Source organism: Micropterus salmoides, unplaced genomic scaffold (genome assembly GCF_014851395.1).
Source record: "Micropterus salmoides isolate LMB-PRFRI ecotype aquatic unplaced genomic scaffold, ASM1485139v1 Ms_hic_scaffold_1, whole genome shotgun sequence".
NCBI lineage: Eukaryota > Metazoa > Chordata > Actinopteri > Centrarchiformes > Centrarchidae > Micropterus > Micropterus salmoides.
This window is the reverse complement of record NW_024040040.1, coordinates 884,352-911,550: the sequence shown is the minus strand read 5'-3', so window position 1 is coordinate 911,550 and position 27,199 is coordinate 884,352. Positions and strand designations below refer to the sequence as shown.

General features: G+C 40.1%; 2 long non-coding RNA genes across 2 annotated transcripts; both read left to right on the top strand.

The window, feature by feature from the left end:
• Nucleotides 1–4,875: 4,875 nt before the first annotated feature.
• LOC119900050 lies at nucleotides 4,876–8,699 on the top strand. The gene is made up of 2 exons (XR_005443999.1): nucleotides 4,876–4,924; nucleotides 6,480–8,699. It is a non-coding gene; the product is annotated as an uncharacterized LOC119900050 (long non-coding RNA).
• Nucleotides 8,700–17,849: 9,150 nt separating this feature from the next.
• On the top strand, nucleotides 17,850–24,429 carry LOC119900040. Its single transcript, XR_005443997.1, has 3 exons — nucleotides 17,850–17,999; nucleotides 19,644–19,676; nucleotides 24,387–24,429. It is a non-coding gene; the product is annotated as an uncharacterized LOC119900040 (long non-coding RNA).
• Nucleotides 24,430–27,199: the final 2,770 nt, after the last annotated feature.

Genomic DNA, 27,199 nt, shown 5'->3' with positions numbered 1-27,199 from the left:
TACCAACACAGTTTTGGGCTCAAAGAGTACTCTTTACTTGTTGCTTATTCCAAAGCAATGTTTACTATGCATTTCTCTCAGTGAACATTAAAGTCATTATGTAAATCATTACATCAATTTTATTTAACATCTACAGAATTGTCTGAAAAACCAAAAAACTTTATTGAATTTTCAGGGAAGCAAACAGGGTTGATTCCTATTGCTCTTTTCATCACAGTAATAGAAAATTGGTGCTAACATTATTTTAACACAAAGTGTTTTGAACATTTAGCTCTGCTAATTTAGTATCAGATGAGGACAACTATTAACAATAAATACTGTAGATCAGTGCTAATCATTGGCATATACAATATTTATGGATATGTTAGCAGCCAAATAATTGAGGGGAAACTAACAAAAATTATGTCTTATATTTCAAAACTGATACCTTCAATTTGTTACTCAAAGTCTGTATTTCATCACTGGCTTCTGGGCATGCATGGCAGTGCTAGTTAACAAGCCCGTGTCAGCTTCAGGATTGAGGTGAATCCAAAATGTTATCTGTCCAAGTCATTTACATTAGAAACCAATGCTGTGGATGTGCAGTGATTCAACCAACAGGTCAGAGTCCCTTTGTGTTCCACCCATATGCTAATCCCATGGCTCTGGCTGATCTCGGGGTTTCTATCATTGCTCAGTTTTCCTGATGTTTGGCTCTGAATCACACAATCTGAAAGTACACGCATTTGTTGGTGTAGTGAAAAACAAACAGACATAAGCACACAGACACTGACATTAGATGCATTTATATCATAACTAATTCACAGCTGGATCTTGAAGTAAACAACACTTGCAATGCACACTAAGGTACAGACATACACACACACACACCGGAAGGGCACAGAGGGGAGCTATCTGTGAACCTGGATATGTCCTGAGTGGCGTATAAATATGGGCCCTCGTATGAGTGGGTGCATGTGAGATTGGTGCACCCAGCAGTGCACTGCTCTGTTCTCCTCGGACAGCAATAATTCCCTCCCTCTGGGGTTCAAGAGGTCACTGGATGGTGGGATGGAGCAAAGAGGAGAGTAAAAGAGAGGAGATGGGATTTAGAGATCAGCGCCTGTGGGCTAGGTATATAGAGCAAATGGGTCAGACGAGGGGTAACTGACGTCACTGCTGGGAGACAAAACATAGAGTGATGGTGAGAGAAAAGAAACAAGAGAGGGAATAAGCAAAGGCAGAGATAGAAAGACTGATCCATTGACTGAGACGGAGAAGAAATAGGCAAAGAAATATAGTATGAGAAACGTTCAATTATTTAAATCCTGTTGACTGCCGCCAAAAAAGCGCAGGGTAGAGCTCTGGAGAAGAAAACACAAAAAGACAGACATATATGATATGAATGGAGTGAATACAGATGGAGGAGAGGAGATGAAGAGATGTACGTGGAGATAGATGAGTAGCATAGTGAGGAGAAGTGAGTGAGAAAGAGAAATGCGAATGATGGTGTACAGCTGGCAGCCTGTCACAGTCTCCAAGGTGTCTCCTGTCACTGTGCTGGCCTGCTGTCACACTCTAGTGGCCTGCCCAGAGCACACACACACACACACACACACACACACCACACACACCACACCATACAGAGTACACTATGGTCATGAATAAACCATCCTAATCCATAGAGATTATACAGCAACTGGAGGAGGTGGGAGAGAGACAGACACAGAGAGGGAGCAAGAACTGATACTCAGGAATACTTTCCGAGAGTTAGTTAGTTTGCAGGCTGTCATGTGTTTTATAGTTTAGGGACTTGTGTACATTTAGGAACGTAAAGGTGCTGTGTGTGTATTCCTGTCACACTTACTGTGTAGTGGATATGGACCTATGAGAGACTATTTGGTCCTCATGAAGGCTCCATTAGATCACCCTGCCATCAGCTGAGTGCAGTGTTTTGTTTGAGTGTGTGAGTGCATGTGTTTGTTGTTTATGTGAAAGAGCAGACTGGCTTCCACTCTGTCTTGCAGAAGGCAGCAGGTGGTGGATTGCGCGAGCGCACACACACACACACCACACACACACAGATACACATCGCAAAGAAGGCCTTAAAAGAATCTCTCAGAGGTAAAGGGTAGAGCTGAGACCTGCTTGTCTTTACTCCCTCCGAGCACACTGTTAGCTTAATGGTTAGCTTTAGCACTTAGTGTTAGCCTCTAACTCACCACTTTAAAGGAACTTTTAGAACTTTGTTTCTGCATAATATTGGTGATGGGATTTAAGTAAACAAATGTACTATGCAACAATGTGTCTTGCTGTGTGTTGCATGGGTACATGTATGTTTTCATATCCAGCACAAATCCACAGCAGAGCAGCAGAGTGGGGGGAGAGTCAAATCTGTTTACATGTTGTTTCTCTGTCTGCCTTTACTTCAATGGCACCATTGATCGGCAGTCGAGCTGCTTGAAGTGATGATGCTATGCGTCAGAGGCAGCCGATGTGATGTGCCATCCTTTTGTCGTATCGCCCTTCTCTAATCCCAGCCAGCAGGCCCTGCCTTATGTGACTGCTGTTATGCCTGCGGTCCCACAGCACTGGGGTGTGTGGTGTGTGTATGTGTGTGCATTTATGCAAGAGTTTGTGTTCACATGTGTTGTTGCCTTGAAATCTATTCAAACCCGGCCTCCCTGCCTCCATTGGTGGTGATGGTGGAGGTGAAGGGGAATGGGGGCCCTTTGAAAGACACCCCTCGTTCCCCTCTATCCAGCCGCCTTCAGCCCACTGCTCCACAGCCCAGCTGACATCTTCCTTGAGACAGGCTGAATGAATTAAAGGAGATACAATGAGACACTTGATGTAGCAGTCAAGGAGCCCCGCAGCTTCTGTGCCTCTCTATACTGCACTGCCCTCAAGCCCAGGCTCAGAGGAGAGCACATCTAGGGCAAAGCAAAGGATCTAAAAATACACAATATGCCAGTATTTACCAAGATGACTTGTCATTTTCCCCCAACACTAAACTCCCCATCCTCCATCTCCCTCCATTCCGCTCATCTCTCTGCCGATCTTTTTCAACTTCTGGGTCCTCTTACGCTAGACCCTTCCGACTGCTGGTATTTTTGATTGACAGTGCTGAAAAATGAAATATAGAGGAAGAGAGTGAAGAGCTTTTCTACTATTTAAGAGATTGGTTCAGTTTAAACTTTGTTGATTTTTATTGTTTTGATTGGATAGGAATGGTTCGAACTCTTTATTTTAATAACTGACTTTTGGGGGGGGGGGGGGGGGGGGGGGGGTTCAACTGAATTTTGTTTACTTACTTGTTAATATTTTCTAAGGATTTGCGTAAATGGGACAGATGTTTCCTCATGATCATCTCTCGCAATGACTTTCTATTATTCTATAAGCTTACAGTAATTAAATCATCAATAAAAAAAGATGTTGTACACATCAAGCAGACTGTAACAGCAGACAAAGAGGGGCTCAATTAGGCATCAAGTATTTTCAGTGTCTCTGTGTACCTTTATATATTCATGCAGAAAAACACAAGAGCAGGGTGTGTGTTTGTATGGAGAGGTTTATTGGGGATAGCTAAGTAGAAGTGTGATGTGACCCTAGATATTTTGCATGTATGAAGTGTGTGTGTGTTTTTGGATGGGTTGAAATGGGCCTTGGGAGTCAGGGTTGCTGAGGACAAAAATGCGAAAGCACGTGTGCGTTTGTGTGTGTATTTGATTCTGAAGGGTTCACAACGCTACACATCTTCATGGGAGACCCCCTGCAATGCAATCACTGACCCACACACACAAGCGCGGGCACACACAAGCATGCGACACTGTAATGACTGTCAGAGGGCCAGGTGAAAGTAACAAGTGTAGATAAGCAGTGATTCAGAAGGACGCCAGCTGCACATTCTAATCTCTTTACATTTTCTCTTTCTTCTATTGACTTTTATCTTATCTGGGGAACGTCTTCTCCAAGCATTCCTTCCCAGCCTCCCTCTGTCCCTCTCTCCCTTTTCCCTTGTTTTTGTTCTAACCTTACAAGCCACTGCATACCAATCCACATTGCATGGTCAAAAGGGAAAACACACTTTGATATGTTGTCATCTGCCGACCCAGAGAAAGAAAACTCAAAAGCATGGAAAAAGTATGTTGTTTTGTAGTATGGCATTGATACATTTCATTTTGTACATTAGGTTTGACTTTATGTTTGAAATAACCAAGTAGGAAGAAAGAGGGAGAGTCCACAGACAGGAAGATAAAGACAGCAAAAACCGGATAAAGAGGTCTTCTCCTCTTTCTGACAGTAGAGTTGTCAACCACAGGGGTTTGAGAGGACTAGGGGTGTTTGCAGGGGTTATGGGTCAGCAAACTGGGCAGACACCCTCCCCCAGGGCACCCACTGATCTACCATGGTAGAAGGCCTCAGCTCCCACCACAAACAAACGCCAAGCTGTCTGAGCAACATGTCACAGAGCTTTTAATTGCTTGTTCCTGTCTCTCTTTCTTTCTCTCTCCCCCACCTTGCTCAGCCATCACACACCTCTTGCTCGCTTATTGTCTCTCTCCTTGTCCTCCGCACCTGTCCCCCATTTCTTTTTCTCCCTTGCCTCCCTATTTGTGCTCCCTTCTCCCTTTCATTCTCAATGTTTATTTTTTTAGCTTTTTTCTTTCTAATATTTATTTAAATTTAGCTTGTTATATTTCCTTTCTTTCCTACTCTCAAAGCATCAAGATAAAAGACGTATGTTTTTTCATCAGATACTTTACCATACCCCCTTATTTGGAGAAGCAACATACAGCTATGACGAGAAATCTGTTCTTAGAATTTTCGATTGTAAAACTCTCTTTTGCTCTCCTTACAGCACTGTTGCAACTGGGTATCGAGTCCAGAGCCCCTGACACACGCCTGGATCCCATGCTGCCAGACTGCCCACGAGTGTCTGCAGGTATCAAGCCAAATGTGTAAACACACACTCTAACATCAATAACATAACCAAAGATCTACTTACCTCATAATCTGATATCGCCTTACATTTCCAAATACAAGTACTGGCACACTTGTTATAGTTTAAAATCTAACATATCTTTGCATGCAGGCAATAGGCACTATGTCAGTGTCAAGGCAAGTGTTTATTCTACATTCAAAGGTGACACATTCGGGGTTGCATTGTGAGTAGTATGGTTGGTAGCTGCAGTTAGAAACTGGAAGTAGCAGTGGTTCACAACCAGTGATACAGTAATAATAATTTTTTAAAAAGGGTTATGTAAGAGTTTGACTGGGATGTTCTCAGTCATGAATATACTGAAAAATCAATTAAATGTTCATTATTCATTACTACAGATTCCTTCAATGTAGCCTAACAGTGGGAGTAATCTCTATCAGTGGCAGGTTATCTTAAACACAGATACTCACAGAAACAGAGGCTTTCTCACACGCGCTACAGAAATGTGCAGTTTGATTTTGTTCTATTTTCGTCATCTTTCTTTTTCATCATCTAGTGTGTCTCCTATATTCATTAATCCTCTCCTGTGGTGTTTGGCTTCCTGTCCCTGTGCCCTCTCTGTGGTTGACTGGCCTTGATGATGTCACGGCCATCATGAGAATGTGTCCTTAATGTAGGATTAGGGATGAAAGCTGTAATCCTCAACATGACCGTTGATAAGAGATGATGATTGCAGTGTTGTTTGAAGAGTGACACACATGCAGGCATACATCCACAGGCACGCACAGACAGAAAAAAAAGGAAAGCGAAGCCTTGAACAGGAAATAATATATCTGTCATAAGTATTAAATGCACCTGTTTTTACTTTGTGTTTATTTAAGCATTAATTGTTACATGTGTATGCACATGCAAACACACTTGCACACGCATGTTCTCACATCTTTGTCTCATCGCTCATTTCCATCATCACTCTGAAAGTCCTGCTTTGCAATTTCATTCTCCTCAAAGCCCCTCAGTGACATCATAGTGAATGTATAGGTCATCTTACACATGCTCCACATGTCAGTGAATACATCTCTAACACCACTATCTCATCTTGGGCACTAAAACACCATGTTCCACATGGACCTGTGTGGGTGGGTGGCCTTAACATCTACCAGTGAATCAGCACCTAGAAATGTCATCTAGCCATTAATACAAAACCAATACTGTATTTTATGTTCAAATGTCAAGGTTTTTTTTACCTTGATGTTTTATGTCTCTTCTCAGTGACAGAAGTCAGTAAAAAGACAGCAACCTTTGAGCCAAGATATCGAGGTCTACTTTTTGAAACTGTTGGCATGCCTGACAATGTCCTAACACAGACCTGTTTGACACAGTGTCCATCTGTATGTATGCACTATTGACTTGTGCTCTATTGACTTTTGCTACTCTAACCACCTGAATAGATCTGACTCTCTGGCCCGTTAACAGAGCTGCCAACTCTGCTTGTCTCTGGTTTTTTGGTGGTGGCTTCTGATGTCAAAGGTTGTCTCAGTCATCTTTGTGTCCTTGGCAGCCTGGCAGGTTCACAGGCAGCAGCCATTGTGGTGAGAGTCACAGCAGAGCAACAGAGGTGACGAGGTTGAGAGAAGGTTGAGGGAAGGCTGTCAGGGCATCGTGGCCCAGCCCTTCAGTCAACTCACATACAGCTCCCAGCAGTCACCTCTTCTGCTACCATGACTGCTGTTGTCTGGGTTGCTATGGTAAGAATATCTCTGTGTGTGTGTGTGTGTGTGTGTGTGTGTGTGTGTAGGTGGCTGACCAAGTGTCTCAGCAACACAGAACAGACCGGTGAATCCTTGTTGTCATGCACACACACACACACGCACATATGCAGACACATTCATCACAGTGTGAAACACCGCTCACTCTTGTGTGGAGCCAGACTGAGCCAGGCCCGGGGCGACTCAGCTGCTGTGGAGAATGGCATGTGATCAGACACGCACACACACTAAGATGTCTGAAGGCTAACAAAGTATTGGATGTGTGCTTACATATGGGCACTGGGACTGGTCAGGCAGCATGATAGGAGAAATGGGTGAAGGATGAGTTTTGCCGTTGGTCTTTTTCTGTCTTTATGTCTGTTCTTCTCTCTCTCTCTCTCTCTCTCTCTCCTTACTCTTCTTCTGTTTTTGACTTCCTCTGTACATCTCCCTTTCCCCTCCTCCGCTTGTGTTCTGCTTCCCTGTGTGGTGCAGTGATGATATGATGATTGTGTTTTCCATGCTGGTAGACTCTTGGCAGAAGGAGGTAGGGAGAAGTGGAGGCAGAGCTTGTCTGTTATTCCTAATCATCTGTGAAGCAATGCCGGTATACCAGCATGGCACTCTGACGGGGCGGGAAGGACCCAGAGAAGGAGGGAGAATAACATGTAGCGGGGGTGTCCACTAACATCTCCATTTCTTGTTTTAAATGTTTTAAATAAAACCTGGACCCATTCCCTTCGCATTTGACTGGCTAGCTTCCCTCCTTTTAATTTTTTTTATCCTCATTTTTCTTCCTTTCACTGTATTCTTTTTTTCCATCTTGCAAAAGGAATTTGTTCCCCCAAGAAGGTCAGTGCTCTGGCGTTTGGCAGTGTCCTGGCACACTATCAGAATTTTATCAGTTAGGAGCACGCTGAACACAGGCTAAATATGCAGATAAAGTGGAACCAATCTCCTGCTGGAAAAGCTCCCTTTGTGCGTGTGTCTGTGTGTGTTTGTACAGCTATCTTTGTGAGGACAAGCAAGGGTTTTTAACCTTTGGAGTGAGGACCATTTTGCAAAGTGAGGACATTTAGGCCGGTCCTCACTTTATTTTCACTGTAATGGCCTCCAGAGTCTGTTTATATGCTTCTCTCAAAGTTTCAGAGAGGTCCTCAAAAAGATGCCAAAATCGAAAATGTGTGTGGATTTTCGGTGTGTGTACGTACTCTGAATACACACACTTTTTGCTCTCTATCGCCCTCTATTGACATAACCGATTTATTGCACAGGAGCAACTTTAACTAGAGAAAGACATGTCTCATGGTTTTTTAGGTAAAATAAAATACATATTATGAAATTTCATTTTGTTTTATTTTACTATCCCTTAGTTTTTAAATATTTAACAAGGTTATAATGTGTTTAACTCACTTATAACATTAAACTACTGTTTAATAGTAACATTAAACTGTAGAAGGATTTTCAGACTGCATGAGATCTATACAACGAAGGTTAAAATGAAGGGCAACTGGACTTGGTTGAAGCTTCAACCAAGTCTAGTTGCCCTTCATTTTAACCTTCGTTGGATAACTATGACCTGGATGACTGAGAATCTTCATAGACATCTGCATGAGATCTACTTTAAATATAAAATGCTCAATTTTTAAATTCCAAATTGATTTCCTCTTTGTGTATTGCCCATTAGTGAGAAATGTCTGTTATAAAGACATCATCACTTTTTTGCTGTAAGATGTTTCTTCCAATGCAGCAGCTTGTTATATAAATTTCACTTTTTATTGTAAGCCAGTCAGATGTGTATTGAGTTGAAACACATTTGTGACATGTCCCTGCTGAGTTGTAAGTTGCAAAAAATCCTGGTGATTTTGATACCCTCAGAGGATAATATTTTTTTGCATATTTCTACTCCTAGTAAGTACTTATTTGTTATCAAAATGTAAGTAATTTGTGTTTTGAGTAAGATATATGTTATAGAATATCAATTGAATTAAAATATTGTTTCTTTTTAAATAAAAATATGAGTTTAAGCATGACACCTGCATCATCAATGCAGTAGCTGTATATTATGGTTCATTGCTGCAACACATCCTCATACCTAAATGACAAAATAGGTTTATTGTCAAGTGTCCCAAAATTACATACTGTATATGGCTGTTGGAAAGTCAAACGACACATTTGACTGTAACCCACAACAATACACATGCACATTTCCAGTATCAGCACAGAGAGGCTGCTGATCGGCCGGTGTCGTGCCAAGGTAGGTACCACAGATAGAAGGCGTTCCCCCGAAGTTGGAGCGCATGCATTCAGCTGTGAAGGAACTTCGAGTTCAACAAAGTAACTGATAAATATAACATGTAGATTGTTTATTTATCCTTTTAGTATTGTTGTTTTATCAAAAAGGTTTTGCAAAGCAAGCTAATGCATGGCTTCCAGATTTACATTTACATTATGTTGAACTTTATATTTATCTTATAGCAAAATTTTTTTGCAATAGTCTGACAATGATAAAACTGACCACGGATTTAATCACTTGCTCATCATCCATGTTACTGTTTGGAAGCTAGAACTAGACCCTAAAATGTGACACTGTAAAATCAAAATAACTGGAATCAGATTAACATCTGTGCATTATAGAGGGCGGATACGTTTTATGGCAGAATGCATGTCCAGCCTGGAGGACCAGTACTGTAATCGCTTTGTGTGTATGAAAATTTATTTGCAATGCAATATTAAATGATTACGATACTAATCCCCTTCCCCTTTAAGGAGGGGGATTCTGAATAGTTTCCAATAATATCTAAAGGCTATCATTTGCAATGGAAACGTGGATTACAAGGACAAAATATTGTCTACAATGCTGCATTCATGTGTTTGCTGATCAACTAATTATTACTGTGATCTTGATTTTACAGTGTTGACTCCGTAGCTATTGGTAGGAGCATCTTCCTTAGAAAAGATTCATAAGGTCATAATGTGACTCATTGCCTTTACTGTACGCATACCGATCATGCTTACTGTCGCGCAAAGTATAGATAAACGTGGTCATTAGACATTTTTATTGTTTTTATTGTGGGCCTACAAAACCTCTGAGGCTCAGGCCTAACTGCAGGTTAATGCAGGCCTGCAAACAGTAACATGGATGACCAAGTGATCGACTCCATGGTCAGTTATAACATCGTCAGACTATACACTGAATTTATTTTTATACTTTTAAGTATTATTACTGTATTTTTAACTGTTTCCAACTGTATAAGCGGTGGACAGTATGTTACTGTAGATTTTCAATGCATTCTGGGAAAATATTACTCTAAATCTAAATACAGTAATATTAACAGACCGCGAAAACCACCACAAACCTCCATTTTGAAATGAAGGACTGTCATCGATTTGAGAATGTTTAGTTTGACACCAGATCTCAATTTTCCTTGCAGCTTTGACATTAGACTGTTCAGGACTGGACTGGATGCAATACGTTAGCGCTGATATTTTATGTGACATTTTACACAGTTGTAGCTCTGAATGTGGTGAGTGCAGTTCACTTGTATAAGACCAAATTTAACGTTACAAGAGGCTGTTGAGGGATTGCTGTGTCTGTCTGCTGACCCGGCAGCTGCTTCATAATTAATATCTGATAAGTGGTGAATCTTGAAACAAAAATTGCAGTAACATAACGTTAAGTTAATTGAACTTTCTATTTTATTTAATGGAGCTGTAAGTTTGGGTGTGGAATTAATGTTAACATTAAAGGGGCATTATGGAATTTCCAGCGGCCACTCATGTTGCGGTTTTAAGATTGCAACCAGGCGTGCGCTCGTACACGTGCTCGCTTGAACTCATGAGCGAATAGAATCCAAAACACAAATCACTTTCATAGAGAGATCTCGCAATAAACACAGAAACACCTCACCTAACCTTATCCCCAACCAGGTTTTTACTAGTCTATATGGCCAGTTATAGCTTCTCCAAAGAAGTAAGTATTTTCAGAGAAATCCATTTATACATTGATTGCTGACTGCCTACAACATTGTTAGACTCTCAACTTTAAAACAGATCTATTTATATGTATTAATATATACACACCTTGAGAAAAACACCACCTACTTCAGAATCCTGATTGTGGATTTCAGCTCAGCGTTCAACACAATGTCCCCTAAGAAAATGATCAGCAAACTCAGCACTCTGGGTTTAAATACAACACTCTGCAACTGGATAGTGGACTTCTCACGAACGGGCCCCAGTCAGTTCGGATTGGCGGACTCACCTCCACAACTCTAGTGCTCAACACGGGAGCCCCCCAGGGCTGTGTGCTCAACCCCCTCCTGTTCACGCTGTACACCCACGACTGCATCCCCCGACATGGATGAGACTTCATATGGGGAGGAAATTCATAATCTTGTAGAGTGGTGCTCAGAGAACAACCTACCGCTCAACGTCAGCAAAACCAAGGAGCTGCTCATTGATTTTAGGAAGAAGGAGATAAAGACACACACTCCTGTCGGCATCAGTAGAGCTGAGGTGGAGCAGGTGAATAGTTTCAAGATCCTGGGAATCGGCATCACAGAGAACCTGACATGGTCGTCTCACATCTCCACGCTGGTGAAGAAAGCTAAGATACGACTGGATTTCTTGAGGAAGCTTAAGAAGACCAAATTCCCACGCCAAGTCCTTGTCAGCTTTTACAGGGGAGCAACAGAATGCATCCAGACTGGAAACGTCACTAACATGGGATGTGCACAGCCCAGGACCGGAGAGTTCTGCAGCGGGTGATTAAAACACTCAGAAGATCAACAGAAGATCATTGGTACCCATCTCCCGAGCATCAGTGATATCAGTGAGGTGAGGTGCCTGCAGAGCCCAAAGGATACTAAAGGACAGTTCCCACCTAGCCACAGCCTGTTCACCCTGCTGCCTTCTGGGAAGAGATATAGAAGTTTCTGCTGCTGCACCACCAGATTGCAGAGCAGCTTTCCCCCCCAAACTATCAGACTCTTAAACTCTAGTTCATCCTCAGCACTGCTCCAGTGATGATAGTTTATTTCTGTTGCCATTTTTATAATTAATTGTTTCCTGTCTGCTATGTAGCAGAAGGGAGTTATAAAACTCAATTTCACTCTACAACTTGTTATATTGTGAAAATAAAACCTACCTACCTACCTAAATGTTTGCTTTACTGAGAGAAAAAATGTGGTTTCTTGTTTATACATTCTTGATTCAATAACACATAATGTTAGCCTACAGAAGGCAGAAGCCATATGTTAGCTTGCTTTGCAAAACCTTGTTGATAAAACAACAATACTGAAAGGATAGATTAAACAATCCACGTTATATTTTTCATCTACTTTGGTGAACTCGAAGCTCCGCTGTCACCACTGAATGCTTACACTCCCGCAGGCAGGAAATACTTCCTTTCAGTGGTAACTAACGTTAACTTTGCACAACATCTGTCAGCTACTGAACCCAGTAGGTTATAGACAGTACCTGGCACACAGGTAATACATGTGCTGAAACTAAACAACAGTGACACAATAAACAATATGTGCATATATTGGTGCATTGTTGGGCGGCACGGTGGGCCAGTGGATAGCACTGATCTCACCCCGGTTGCAGCACTGAAAAACAAATGTGAACTAATAAAGCTGACTCTGCGCGAATTAACCCAGCAGATGCGACACCGGCTTACACAGGGATAGTAATAAAGTCAGTCTTGCGCAGAGGTGGACGGCCCCGCCTCACTGTCGTGTCAAATGAGAGGATGAAGAGGGACTATCCTTCTAGGCACGAGAAGAGAAAGAAGCTCAGTGAGAGTGAAGTGCAGGAACAGCAGGCAGGTAAACTTGTGTTCGCTCCTCTCAGAGTCTGATGTCAGCAGGTAACAGTAACAGTAGCCTAATGTTCAGTTAATGTGTAGCTGCTGTGAATTTCTGTCTGTCTGTCCTGCTAACCAGCTGAGAAGCGCAGCTCTTGTCTGTCGTGTCTTGGTTTCTTGCCAGACTGTGACAGAACAATGTTGAGTAAAAATACAACTATTTATTATGTTTGATAGACGCAGACGGGCCACAGTGTTTATAAACTGCAGCTCGGAAAAGATGACCGCATTGCACGTGGAAATGCGTTCATATTCACGGCCTAAAAAATTTTATTCACGCATTCCAGCAATAAACATCTGTGAACCAGTCCAGACAGGATGTGAGGGCACTCCTCATACATCATTTTAAAACAAGACAGTGAAGTTTATTTCCAACTCTGGACTAATGCAAGATGGGAAGCAGTGGATTTGCATTACATTGACAAGGGCTTTGCTTAAGTTTGTCAGTGGAGTAAATTTGGGATCATCAGCCAGTACAAGAACAGACTCCAGCCAGTCAGCCCAGCTGATCCACATCCGGCCTCAGTCAGTGCGAGCACAGACCCGGTCCGGACGTCTTTAGCGGGTCCCACAGACCCAGGTGAAACACAGGCAGCCTCAGACATTACCAGCGCAGCCAGAGATGAACAGCCAGCATCAGACCCTAACGGAACAGTTGCTGCTTCACCAAATGACCCGGCAGACTGGCCCCCGGTCTTAACAGACTTCATGAGGACTGAGTTAGTGCGCAGAGGTCTGTTCAAAGCAGCTCTGGACTTTTCTAGAAGAGGTTTCTATTCAGGCTAATTAAAGAGGGAGGACTGTAGTGAGAGCATTGTTGTGTCAGGTGTGACTGTGCAGCAGCTCTGTTTTTGTCTGTGGCCGAGTGCTAACGTAGCTGCTAGAGCTTTGCAATATAAACATGTGAAAACTGAAGCCAACCTCGCTCTGTGTGGGACTGTGAGTTGCACTTTATCAGAGGTGCAGACGTTAACATGTGGATTTTTGATGAGATTGTGAATTGAGAAGTGTTTCAGTTAGTTTTGACCTCCTTGTCCAACACAACCCGTGCACATGCCCAAAGTCCAAAATGAGGTCGGTCTGAAGGGGGAAACTACTACAAGAGCAGAACACAGGCTAATCCTCCCACAGTATAGGAAATATCCACTTGTACTCTTCCTTATTGTGATTCACTGTAACTTATAATGCTGTCTGGAGTGAATTTAAAAATAATACTGTGTATAGATTTTGATGTGTAGTACTTTTGATTACTTAAGTATATTTTAAAACCAGGTACTTTTTTACTTTTACTTGAGTAACTTTTTTATGTGGTATCTGCATTTTTACTTAAGTAGGAAAATCGAGTACTTCTTCCACCACTGTATTTACAGCAATAAGCCAAAATATTACATTCAGGCATCATGCCCACAACATGGGACTTACATAAGTTTGCATTAAGTTAGTCAACTCTTATAATTTCACAGCACAAACGCCCACTTGCTCATCACTCTCTCAAGATAATTAATCAACATCCAACACTACGGAATAACGTTAATAAAAACACATGCTTACCTTTCTGTTAATTAAACATCTATATAGCCTCAGCATCCTCTCCCCTGCTTCTTGTTCTGGCAGCTCCGTGTCCATTTAAATAAAGCACTTTTAAATCATCTATTAACTTTCTCCTCCACCAGTATCTCTCCCTGATTTAAAGTTCTGTCCATCATCCTGTCCGGTCCTCACGCTGCTCACGTCTGCTTGCAGGTGCAGCTGCGCGTTAGCATCGCTGCTAACGTAACTTTAACCTTCACTAGCTTTGCTTTGCTCCGAATTTGATTGTTTTATGGCGATTTAATAAGTTAATAAGCTCATGTGCACAAAACGCCAAAGCTTCAATTGATTAACGTATCTCTCTCTCCCCCCCTCTCGCTCCCCCTCCCTCTCTCGGTCCACGTAAGTGGACTGGGCGCGTTCCATTTCTGTTTGGGCCGTCTGCCGTAAGATGGCTTGATTCCATTTCAAATTTCTGCCAGTCGGCCGTGAAATGAATCCAAAGGCCACTATTTCTGTTGAGAAAGGGTGTTTTACAGCCTGTGATTGTAAAATATGATGGTGCTCATTTAATTGTATATTTCTAACAATATCTGGCTGAGGATATTTACTTATAAAATCACTTTTGCTAAGAGAAGGGGTCATCAAACTGGACTTTTATTCCCTTATGTAATCCCTGCACTTGTCACATATACCATATATATATATATATATACATACATATATATCACATATCATCAGAATGGGCTTTTTATTGTGCATTCAGCCCCCACGTCACATTTCATTTCTTATCTTTATATATTTTCTACACATAATTTATTTGTCCATAGCAAATCCTATAATTAATTTGTAATGTCAATATTTCATTTCTGTTTTATTTCCCATTTAAAAATAATTTATTCTGTATCTCATTGTTATTACCTTTTATTATTTTTATTATTCTGTGTTATGCTTACTCTAGCTAACAGAACAGATTATAATTGTCATGCTGATATAAAATCTTAAAACCAAGAATAAATACATTTACAAACCCATCTTCAGGGTTGTGTAATAGTAGTCTATGCAGTATTGGATGACCTGTAAATAAGAATGAGTTGGTCTTTTTAGCCATAACCCAAGCACTTCAGGCCTTCTTTCAAGCCTCAGATTCGTGCATCTATCAGACCTGTTTTTTTGCTGAGCTATTGAGCTAGGCTAATGAATTCTGATCTGTGAAACCTAAATGTCTCTTAAGGAAAAATGTAATGAAGCCAAGATCTATCTAAAGCAAGTAATCCCAGGGTAAGAGAAGAACAGCAGAAAATAAATCTAAAATTGAGAGTTGTCTGTAGAGACCAGCAAAAAAAAGAGTCAACTGTAAAGTAATAATTTGATCTGTGATCTTTTTTATGGTAACCAGACACAGCTTGGTGACAGCTTACATAGGGAGCTAGGAGAGGAGGGGAAAGTTTATTTTCAGGAACATGATTTGAAAAATTTGACCTAAATGATTTATGAATTTAGTTTTTCCAACACACAGACTACTTTGTGTTAATTCACCTCAGCTGTCTCCACACTGGCCCTGCTCACAATATTTACACATGTGGTTACAGCACTGTGACCTGAGAGGGAACATGAAAACTTAAATATACATGCTTTTGGAGGACAGTGCTTGGACAGATATTGCTACTGTGTTTAACAAATAAATGTTGTTTCTTGTAACCTCTTATTCATTAAAACACACACATACAATAGATGGTGAAAGCGTGCACAGCTTTAGTTGCCTCAGCAGCTACAGGGCAGGGATACAGTAGGCCCAGAGGGTGTGATGTTCAGGGAGCCACTGGAGTGAGCGGCAGCTCCACCTGTATTTGGACAGATCTAACTTTGGCAGCACTTTGGACAGCTGGTCACCAACCTGTTTGACTCCAAGGAGAATCCTCAGTGTCCTGTCTGGTGTTCCTGGCTATGCTACTGAATGGGACAAGATAGAAGACCTCAGCCTGTCAAATACTATGGTAGTCACTGAGCAGCCTCCACAGCCACATCACGCAGCTCGGTCACACGGACATGACCTCTCTCCTGGGCCCTCTTTGCTCTCCTAGTTCCTCAGTGGTACCTGTAGCTGGTCTTAGAGACTCTGTGCCTACACAATAACTCACCAAAGGAAAATTATGGCCTGCATACTAATGACTAATGACACTAAGGATTGCCTTCGTTCCTTAAAAATGGTTTTAGAGAGCAGGGAGAGTTTTACAACAATCATTTTTGGAGAAAATCTTTACTATGATCCAGGATCATGTCCTGTTTTACATAAGATATAAAAACATGTCAGTCACTGAAATGGCAGCTCAGGTACATTTATAATGGCACCCACCTCCACCCTCCCAACCAAAATGATTCACATTTGTTACTTTGTAGATTATTTGATTACATTGCAGGTGCTTGCACAGAGAAAAGCAAAATCCAAGAAGAGATATAGGTGTTTCTTTAATTTCTCCTCAATAGAAAATATTTACTTTTATACTAAGGTGAGACCAAAGGATTTTTTCTCCTACGTCTTAAATTCAACTCAGGAGAAACAACCACATATCATCTCATTTATATCTTCCTCAATCAAAACAAGAGATCTCTAACTGATCTTGAATAAGTCTAATTTAATTTAAGTACCCTGAACATTGCACCATATGAGACCAGAGAAAGAGCCAAAGAAACCTCACATATGATTCCTGTAAATGTTAAGTATTTTCATTTTAGGGGCTTTATACTTTTGCTCCCCTACATTTTTAAATCCTGTATTGTATTTATTGCTGTTTATCTGAACCCTATAAAGTTACTGAGATGAAGAAAAATAATTATTTGTCAATGAAAATATTGCACAACTTTGTTACAGCCAGCATAACTGGAACACCAACCACTGATGTTTGGAGATTAATTCATTAAGGACAGAATGCATGCATGAACTGAGGTACTACAATGTCATACAGAATGAGCACTTTTACTTTTGATACTTAAGTATATTCACTATGACTATGGAATACTTTTATACCTTTTTGAGGACTTGTGATAAATATCTATTTCTACTTTTCTTGAGTAAGGGACCATTGTACTATATTTAAAGTAACTATCAGCTGGATGGTGCACTGGAAAAGTTGTTGCACTTAAAACAGAAGGTACAGTATTCAAAATGTGCTCAGGGCATCCTTTTTTATCTCCTGAGGACAAAAAAGAGCCATTAATAAGACTGAGCAAAGCATCTCCCTCAAGTCTCTTCCTATGATGTCTTAGCCAGAACCTGGGCAAATGTGGAGGGAACACAGACAGTTCTCCTGACAGTGTTGAGGTCCCCCTTAAACCTCCGCTGCCCCATATACAAATACACACAAAGTGGCCTGTACAGTTCCACAGATTCAAGACTCTCTAAAACCACCATTTTTCTTTATACGTCTAAAATTGTATAGATTTTGTTACTAGCTGCATTTCAGATTTAGATGAATAAAATACAGTCAACAATTAAATTACGGTGTTTGCTTATGGTACTTTTATACTTTTAGTTAAGTAAAATTTTAAATATATGAAATTTTACTTCTAACAGTATGTAAAGCCTGGTGTTTCTACTGTCACTGATAAATGTGTTTCTTGCTTTATTTTAAACACTGTAGCCTGTAACACAGGCCTCTGTGTCAGAGCTGAGAAGTGGAGAATATTGTGGTGACTTTGCAGCCTCTCGGCTCAGGCTTAATTAATGGGCCATCAGCGGAGGGACACGCCCCCCTGCACCTGGAACTTTCCCCCCTCCCCCAACCTTTCAGCAGCGCAGCAGAGAGGAGCAGAAGAAAACAGAGCGTGGCCGGAGTTTGGAGAGATTTGTTAGCAGGAGTTTGGAGAGATTTGTTTGAAAAATTTAAAGACGAAGACTTCATCTTAACCGACGCAAGAGGCAATTTCAGAGCAGGTAAGATTTATAGATATTTCTGCTTCTTGTCAAATGATGTTAATGTGCAATATTATTTTGAATGGAAGAAAACAGCAAGCTCTAACTTTAATTGAGTGGCTCCAGAACCGCTCCAGTCAGATCTCCAGCACACAATTGATAGGTACATGGTTTAACATGATGGCAGAAGTGCATATTTAATGGATTTAGTGCAGATGCAACAGAATAGTGCTGTTAAATTGTAAATATTTTTTTCTGTGTAAATAACAATACACTTATAGGCTACTGTGCATGAGGCCGTATTTGCTTTGCGACAAATCCCAGTCTGTTTTTTCTGCTGCCACAGCTGCTTTTAACTCCCCTGTTACTGTCAGTAACAATTCCACCTCGTGTTAGATCCATGCAGAACTATCTCTGGTGTGGTTTTTAGTCTGTAGTAGTACCTTCTTCTTTTAACAAATCTTCTACTAATGCGAAGTAGACAATGTGCTTCCTGTTTATACCGGCACGCGCATGCTCAGTGTAGGCTATGTGGACGGCCACTTCACGTATTCAGAGACAGAGATCCATTCTGTTATGCAGATAAAATGCTGCTGGGGACGGAGATCGTTTTTGGTTTAAATCTCCTTTTAAACAGAAACGTAGTAGTGCGGATGTGGCCCAAGACAGGTGAGCCAACATTACACCTGAGAGAGGACACTGAAGTAGATGTAACACAGTCTCTTTTTATTATTATTTTGATCCCAAAGCAGCTCTGTTCTCATGGCTTATTGTGTGAAAATTAAATATTTATCAGCTACTACTTGATTGATTTAGTACCCTTTCCTATTGCCTGTCTCACTCCCACCTCTGTGACTGTCTGTTTAGTTAGTGGAGGGAAAGCTTCTGACAGGGAGAGCTGAATAACAGTTGCCACCATAAAAAGAAGAAAACGTGATGTTTCCTGACAACAGTTTGTTTATAAAATTAGGTAAAATCTGCCCGCAGCCTGCAACGGATTTTCAAAAAGTAACACTTACTTTATAAAGTACACCTGTAAAGTCTTATACAATCCATTACAACAGTGCTGCCACAAAGTCTACTTTAATGATGCCTTTAATCAGTTTTCTTTTTTGACACAGTCATATAGGTGTTAAGTGAATTAAATTTTTTAGCACTGAGGTCATAGTTGGTGAAAATGTTGTACTGGACTACATCATATTCAGATGTGTTTAATATTCCGCCCTACTCATATATATAAACAGGGAGAGCAAAATCACCTTTCAGTGTAACAACACCTTGAACTATAGGCTTAGTAATAAACAGAACTGAATTTACACATTCCTGACAAAATGGTCAGAAACTGAACCTGTTGTACAGAATTGCAGTAGATTGTACAGGTGTCCTGAATAGTCGCTACTGAGTATAAAGCAGTATCTGGAAACAAAGCACAAATGGCACATTGTCTCACTGGAGACTTGAGACGTAACCTCGTATTTATGACAGGGTGTCCAATTCACTTAAAACATGTGTTTATTCTCTCTCTCTCACTGTGTAGAGAGATGTATTATATGATATGAAATGCAGCAGTACTGTATCACTTAATATTACTACTACACATTGTTATTTTTATATTTTGTTCAGAGTATAACATGACATCATTTTCATTATTCTCATTGGTGTTAGGTCCAGGAAGAGATCGCTATGAGTCAAACACAGGTATGTGCCTTTACAAACTCTTTACTCCATCCTGACACTGACTTCTTTCTTCACTGTAAAAGTAGTAGTAGTTGTGATTCAGCGTTAAAGCTGACATTTTTAAATGAAACAATATCAGCTGCAGACCGATAATATAAACAGGAATTTAGGGCTCGGGCAATTCGTCAACATAGTCGATCCAGTGTTGGCAGGATTCCCCCGGACAAGCTCCAGCTACAAGACCGTGCCTTCGACCATCTAAAGTTTGGAAGTATTTTAGACAGACAGTCTCTGTGATCTGAGAAAAGCTTCACTGCAGCACAACTGTCCACGAATACGTGAAGCAGCATGAACACGTGAGCGAAAGTATCCTGGAGCACTGACGGCAGCACCGCAAATCCTATTTACTTTCTGTCGCCACACGAGCATGGCACATCATCAGCACAAGGACACGTAGTATTTCTTAATCGCTTTCATGTTAAAAGTAATTTTTGCCCCGCTGCTGTCATTGTAGCATAACGTTACACCTCAAGACATCGAACGTTCGGCCGTTTCATATTTTCTGTTTTAATTAACGGCCACATATGAGCGAGAAAACAGCTGAAACTAACATTACAGACGATCTGTGACTGTCTGTACAGTCTGTGAATCCTTTCAATTGTTTTCTTTGCCCGACACTGATGCAGAAATACATTTGATTATCATACTGCAGTACTCAATATTGAAATTAATCCATGTCAAAAACATTAAAAGTTTTAAGTAAAGTAGCCTAATAATTAATGTCTGTTATTGTTGTTATCACAACACATCAATGGCGTGGAAATTTGATTCATTTTAAGATTTGCTGCTATTCTTATTTTATATATATATATATATATATACACACACATTATTCTAATGTGCTTCATCAGGATGATTAAAATATAGATTTATTTATTAGGAATGTTTTTGATATTTATTTTGGATAAATTGGTATGTTAATCGAGTAATAGGCAACTTTTTTCCTTTTAGAATACAGAAAATTAGTCGTTAGATTAATTGGGTAATTGAAAAAATAATCGTTTGATTAATTGACTTGAAAAATAATCGTTACGTACAGCCCTAATCAGAAATTGAATATCTGCAGGCTTAGAAGTTGTGATTATTTTACAGTACTTAATCTTAACGCTGTTCCTGAACTTTAGCTGCCAGTAATCTTACTGCTAACATCAGGCGAGATGGATTTATATAGCCTGCAGTGGAAAAGCTACATTTTACAAGGGGTTGGGGTAAACAGCTGACTGAATGGGATATTGCTCAGCACTGGGGATGTAGCGATTGCTGGATTTCACTATTAACCGTGCTTTAAAACGTCACGGTTAATTAATCAGCGTTTCCCACACATAGGGTTTACTTGGGCGGGCCGTCCAGGTAGATTAACAGCTGCCCAAGTAAATTTGGCGACCCATTTTACAATTGTTTTAAAATAAGTAAGTAAAGGTAATACATAATAACTTATTTAAATAATGTGGCAGGTTGTTGGGGAATTAAATATAATTGTGACACTTACAATCAATGCTGTCGCACTGAGATCGAGCTTTCAGTACAACATAAACAAACAAAGCAGGTGTAACCGACAGCACCGCTGCGCTATGAGGCCTATTTTCAATGGCTTGTGCCACGCCAAAGCTTGACGAGCTCGCACGCAAGCAGCAGTCAAATTAGCTGAACTTTTGCGCTGAACCCAGCTTCCACACAGTGCAAATCACTTCTTTTGTGAAAGGTTCTTTATGGAAGAACGTTGTCCTCTGCCGACCTTCAGTCACTGAACATTTAACATCCTGTTGCTTCCTCCTGTCTGTGCTGAGAAAATGTTGCAGGTGTAAAACACTAACAGAACATCAGGAGCTTATAAACTTCCAGAACTGTGGGCTACCAATTACCTGCATTTCAGTTATTAATAACGCTGCATGAGACATGTTCTCAATTTTCATCATTGAACATTCATCATCATTTTCACTAAAACTTATACATGTGGATGAGAGTTGATGACAACAGTTCAGTTTATTCCCCTCCCCAATAACAATTTCCCCTGGGAGATAAAGTTAATATTCCTCTTATATTAATAATAATACTTAAATATTATAGTTTTATAATTGTTAATGTAATATTAAAAACCTACTTAAGTAATTACTAGTGTTGTTAAATTAAATAATCATGATAATCTTGAAACCGTGATTATTCCTCTGACTATAATCGTACCAACAAAATCTGTAATCGTTGCATCCCTACTCAGCACAAGCCAGTCTCTCGTGTTTCAACAGTTTCATTTACCAGTCCTGACCAGCACGCACGCTGTCACCGTGTACACGGACTAAAACTTCTAGTGAAGTTATGGATGTTATATTATGACATGTTAGAACAGTTGCAACATTTTGGTACGTGTGCTTATTCACTTTCTCGCCAAGTGCTGGATGAGAAAAGTAAAGGACTGTCATGTCTATTCACTAAATATGGAGTTAGAGCCAGCAGCCAATTAGCTTTAGATAATATAGATTTATTTATATTTAGCATGCACACTAAAGTGATTTGATCTTCTCAATAAACCCTCAGAAAGAAAGACAATACATGTATTCCCCCAAAAAACTATTTCTTCAAGGTAAATTAACTTTTACGTTAATTGTCAGTTATTAACATAATTTATTTGTATTATTCAACACTATACTACTAAAATGACTATGTAAAAAAGCCTTTGTCCTGAGCATGAACTCAAATCAGTCCCTGCTCGTTCTGTTCTCTCAGACAAAAGTTGATGGCAGATTTCTTTTTTAAATGAAAGTAGAGTCCCAGGCAGAGACTGCAACTTTTTGGCCAATCCTGAGAGCAAGATGTCAGTGGGACTGCAGTCAGTTTGTTGCTGTGCCTTGTCAACTTGCAAAGTTGTAGATACCATGCAGTTCTTGCTGCGACAGTCGTAATGTGGGTAAAACGTTGAGAGTGGATGACAAGTAAACGACCTACTGAAAAATAAGTGGAGTCTGTTCAAAGATGTCAACAGTTTATTAGTCAAGATTCAATTCAGTTACATACTTGTCAGTTTGTGTACTTTGATTGTATTAATAAAGCAAATGGAAATAAGTGATTATTATATTGGTTTTAATGATTAGGTTGTTATGAATGTGGTCATTCATAAAGTAATTCTATGGAACAAAAATTTTATACCCACAAAGATACATTGGGAATTATTATTGTTATGTAATCATAGCACCCTAAATTGTGACAGATTTCCCAGCCCTATCATCAATAGGGATGCAACGATTACAGATTATTGTCAGAGAAATAATCACGGTTTCACGATTATGCATTAATTTTCACTAGTAATAACTTAAGTTGATTTTTAATATTAAATTACATTAACAATTGTGTTTCTATAATATGTAAGTATTATTACTATAAGAGGAATATTAACTTCATTTATTCCCCAGGGGAAACTGTTAATAAGAGGGAAATAAACTGAATTGTTGTCATCAACTCTCATCTAGACATCATTCATGCAGTGTTATTAATAACTGAAATGCAGGTAATTGGTAGCCTACAGTCCTGAAAGTCTAAAAGCTCCTGATGTTATGTAGTGTTTTACACCTGGCAACATTTTTTCAACACAGATGTAACGTTAAATGTTCAGTGACGGAAGGTATTGAAAGGACTATGTTCTTCCATAAAGAACCTTTCAGAAAAGAAGCGATTTGCGCTGGGTTCAGCACAAAAGTACTTCGACTGCGGCATGGCGTGCGGTGCGCGATCCTCTACACAGCAACAAAGTGCCCTAGCGCGGCGCAAGTCGCTGAAATAATGGGCCTCTTTCTGTGCGGTGGGTCTGAAAGGTTACATGCTGCTTTCTTTGTTTACGTTGTACTGAAAGCTCGACTCTCACCGCTACGGCATCGATTGTAAGTGACACGTTCAGGTTTAATTCCCTATACCAACTAAGGTGGGTCTCTGACATTGACAGCTTTGTGTTGGAGAGATTTGTGCAGCGCTGTTCATGAGAGACGGAGAGAGTGAGCGAGAGATGTTGCGCGAATATATACACTGTAGAAACAGTTACACCTTTAGAAGAGCAGTTGATATTCAGTCCTCGTATAATTATTAGTGTGCAATTATCTGATTAATCCTCTGTCAGTACCACAATTTCCACGGACGGTGTTTATACTGTATGTGCAGTCATTATTTAAAAAAGGCCTAACAAAATTAGCCGAGTGTTATATAAAAAAATCTAAACAACACTAACAAGTATGTGAAATATGTTTAACAAAAAGAAAATGAAGAAAGGAAAGAAAATGCTCGCAAAGGAGGTATTGGGTGTGTAATTGCTCTAGTTTTAGTATAGTGAAAATGGTGTAACTGATCCATACAGGCCAGTAACATTGGAAGGTCAAGACAAGTCATTTTAAAACTCCTTTTATTCACCGGCAGTCTTTGTACTCTGCAACTTGGTTTTTATTAGAGCACAGAGTAATAATAAATGACTGTTGCTGTTTTTCACAGGTGAAAGTCTCACTTTCACCTCCACCCCACACACAGTGAAGAGAGGAAGACCAGTGGATAATATGTTTTTGGCAGTAAGGATGCTGTCCATTTAAAACCTGAAACACTTTTCAACTCTCTAACAGTTAACAAATACAGAAGGATGCAGCCTTACCCACACTATATAGTATGAGGTGTTACTTTTTGTATGCTCTTGTTTTTCAGATGGAGGTTCTGACCCCTGCGCTGAGTTAGAGATAAGGAGAACACTGATGGTGAGTTAAATTGCTTTAATTATGAAATATACAAAAACTCCTGCCTTTGTTTCATACTTTAACTCAGTCAAAAGACAAGTAGAGTACTACTTTACTCTTACTGTAAGTGTATGTGTACTTTTGTTTGAGTGTTTGTTTGTAACTCTTTTCTAATTTATGATGGTCAGTGTTGGGCAAGTTACTCAGAAATTATATATATTACTAGTTATTACTCCTTTAAAGTATTACTTTACTTATTACTGGGTGGGCAATATTAGATTGTGGACGATTAAAATGTCTCCACGATCTATCTTTTCAGAGAGATCATTACTGTCGTGCTACAGATCACAATCTATTTAGTTCTGTCTGCGTCCTCTGCTGTCTACTAAGGCAACACAGTAACTGTTGGGCCTCATAAAATAACATTAAAGTTCCCCGTGTCCCCCAGCTACTCTGTCTCAACTCTCTGTGATTTACGGAGGTTGCTGATGAACAGATGTGTTACTTGTTGCTAAAGTAACTGCTAAGTGCCATTAAGTAGCTGCTGTGATCTTATAAGCTCAGTTAGCCTAGTGGTCGTAGCTGACTCAGCCCGGACTGGGAGCTCGCAGCACCTGGGAGTGTTTTGTTTAACGTTACACCTCTACTCAGGCACTGGAGGTTTTAGGCCTCAGCAAGCGGCGCTGGTTTGGGCACCAGAACAGGAGCCAAGCGTGCAACGACACCGCGCTCAGCAGCCTCCCAGTAAACACTGTATGAACGGGACCGAACACAGACTTTGGACAAGTTTGTGCAGCGGTGTTCACGAGAGAGAAAGAGAGCGCGAGCCAGGAGGTGCTGCACGAATATTTGCTCCTCAATACAGCTCCTCGGTCAAACATGATTTTAAATATGCCTAGTAAAAAAATTTTTAAATTAATGTGGTGGTCAGCGTTGACAATTAACCAAATTATAGGCTAATTATGGGAAACACTGCTTTCACTACCACCCTGCCTTTGCCCCCAAACAAAGCATCTCTCCCGAGTTATTAACTAATATCGTATTCACAACAGCGAGTATGCTATGGTCTTTACATACGGTACCGCTGAGCTGCCGCACAGTCGTGGATTCATGTCAAGGATGGTGCGTTTAGTAACGAGTTTTTTAGAAAAGTAACTACACTTCACTTTACAATTACACTACTAGTTACAGGGAAAAGTAATATTATTACAGTAAAGCGTTACTGCCCAACACTGATGATGGTAAATATTAAATGTGTTTTTGTGACCTTTAACAATTAACCTTTTTTGTCCCATGGTAAGAGAGTTGCAATCATCTGTCAGTTCTTGGTTGTCACATTTAATTAAAGCACTTGAATACACATGAGCATTTTTTAAAAAATCCATTATACCTGAGGTTTCATCGACTAATAGGAAATGATGTTTGTCTGTTCCTGTTGTAGATGAGACCCCCAGGCTTCCACAGAAGAACAAAGTCAAACATGAGAGAGCAAGAGAGCATGGAGTGAGGTAGAGAGAACTGCGATGTAGAGTGCCTGGAAAAAAGGACTGTGAGCAATGTATACATGGAGAAAAGGCCTTGGCTCAAGGGTCATGGAAAGATGTCAAACTTTGTGTACAACACAATTGTGACCCTTAGACAAAGCGGCGCTTCACGTATTCTTAAGATTCAAAAGCCAAATGTTTTTGCCATTTACAGTCTCCTACTGAACTACTGATTGATAATAATCTGAAATTAATCTATCCTGGACCATATAGTGTCAGATGATGTACTGTAAAAGGCAAGACTAGCCACAATAAGCTAGTGTTCAGCGTTCCTAAAACTCAAAACCAGTTGTAAAAAATTCAAAGGATTATTTTGTTTTCATTGTACTTTGCAAGACAGTGTTCCTTGTTTCAATTGATTGTCTGATAATATCAATTTTCTTCATATTGGCCCTCACTTTAATTGGTGAATTAATAGTAGTTATGATACAGTACACTTTACTGTATTTTTTGAGTTGTACAAGAGGCAATAGTTTTTTCTGGAATAATTTATTTCTGTTTATGCTTAATAAACAATGGATTTGGGGGTGGTGATAGCGCACTTCAATCCCCCACTGTGACCATCCACTGTGTCCCTGAGTAAGACACTTAACCCTAGTTGCTCCAGAGGCGTGCGACCTCCGACCTCCGACATGTATAGCAATTGTAAGTCACTTTGGATAAAAGCTTCAGCTAAATGAATAATAAAATGGATTTCTTTTATATCCCTGCAGCTTTGTTGAAAGTTGTATATGTGGATTGCTCAAGTTATATTTACTTTAGTAAAGCAGTAATTGACCAGTAAGTATGTATGTTTGTACAGCAGTCAAATCGATGGTCACCTCCATAAATTTAGGTATTCTGCTTATCTATGAATCTCAGACTGGGCAATTCTTTTTAAAAATGCCATACTGACTTATTTTTACATAATGTGTTATACTAGAACATTAAAATTATTAAATTTAATGCTAAAATAGAAGGTAGTTAAACTAGTCCATTCTGAAACGAACTCAATAGCCCCCCTTGAAAAGGTCCCCACTCCAGTGGTAAACTGGGTTAAAAAAATTAAAATTTCCTTCATGTTTTTAAGGAACTGAGGTGGAAACTGGCATCAAGGTGCCACCCAGTGTTGGAATCTATCATGCATTTGTCTCTAAGTAGTAGAAAGGGTGGTCCTCACTCCAGCAGTTAATTAACCTGGACCTCACTATGAGGCACGTACAGGAATGTGTGTGTGTGTGTGGTGTGTGTGTGTGTGTGT